Raw genomic sequence first — 902 nt, forward strand, 5'->3', positions numbered from 1 at the left:
TTTTGATAAGAGTGTGTGCTGGTGTGTGCTGTACTTCAACCTGAAAATATGATGCCGATCGGGCATGACTCAGTGACTTCTTGATGAAATGATGAGCATGCTGAATCATAAGCATAATATTTAGAGAAGTGAGCATGTGATGTGAGGATCATTGGTTCAAGTGGTCACAATTCGCAGAAGAATTTGGTAAAGCTTGAGCAGTGTTTCTTAGCCAAATTTATCCCAGTGGTCACAAGATGAACAAAGGATGAATGAAAAACATCTATTTTTGCTGGTATTTCTAATCTTTTTCATCACATCTCTAAAAGTCATTCAAATAAAATGATCTGAGGAAGAAAAAACTGCACACAACTCATGTTTATACTGAAACCATAACTTCTGATGTTTGGTCCCAAGTAGAGCTGAAACAATTAATCAATTAGTCGATCAACAGAAAATTAGTCTGCAACTATTTTGATAATCAAATAATCTTTAAATGTAGTTTTTAAGCAAAAAAAATTTAAACGTTTATTGAGCAAGACATCTGAAGACATCACCCTGAGATCAGGGATATGATATGATAATGATATGATGATAATTTATTGATGGATTACAGACACAAAAAGAAAAACCAAAGGATAAGATGTTACAGTGAAAACACTTATTTCCAACATGTTAATCAGAAAATCAGAAAGAATCTCAATGAATAGATGCTAGACTTAAAGAAAAAAAATATACTAGTAAAATAGCGTTTTTTGTTTGATGTTGTGATCAGATAACATGGCATCAAATCATTATAATGACAGAAGTAAGGGCATATAGCACAATTCAAAATGATAGGAAATGTAATGTATTCTGCCTATGCTACAAAGCGAAGCAAAAACGAACTCACCTATTGATTTGCTGGATGAAGATGAGTGAAA

Source organism: Thunnus albacares, chromosome 4 (assembly GCF_914725855.1).
Source record: "Thunnus albacares chromosome 4, fThuAlb1.1, whole genome shotgun sequence".
Lineage (NCBI taxonomy): Eukaryota > Metazoa > Chordata > Actinopteri > Scombriformes > Scombridae > Thunnus > Thunnus albacares.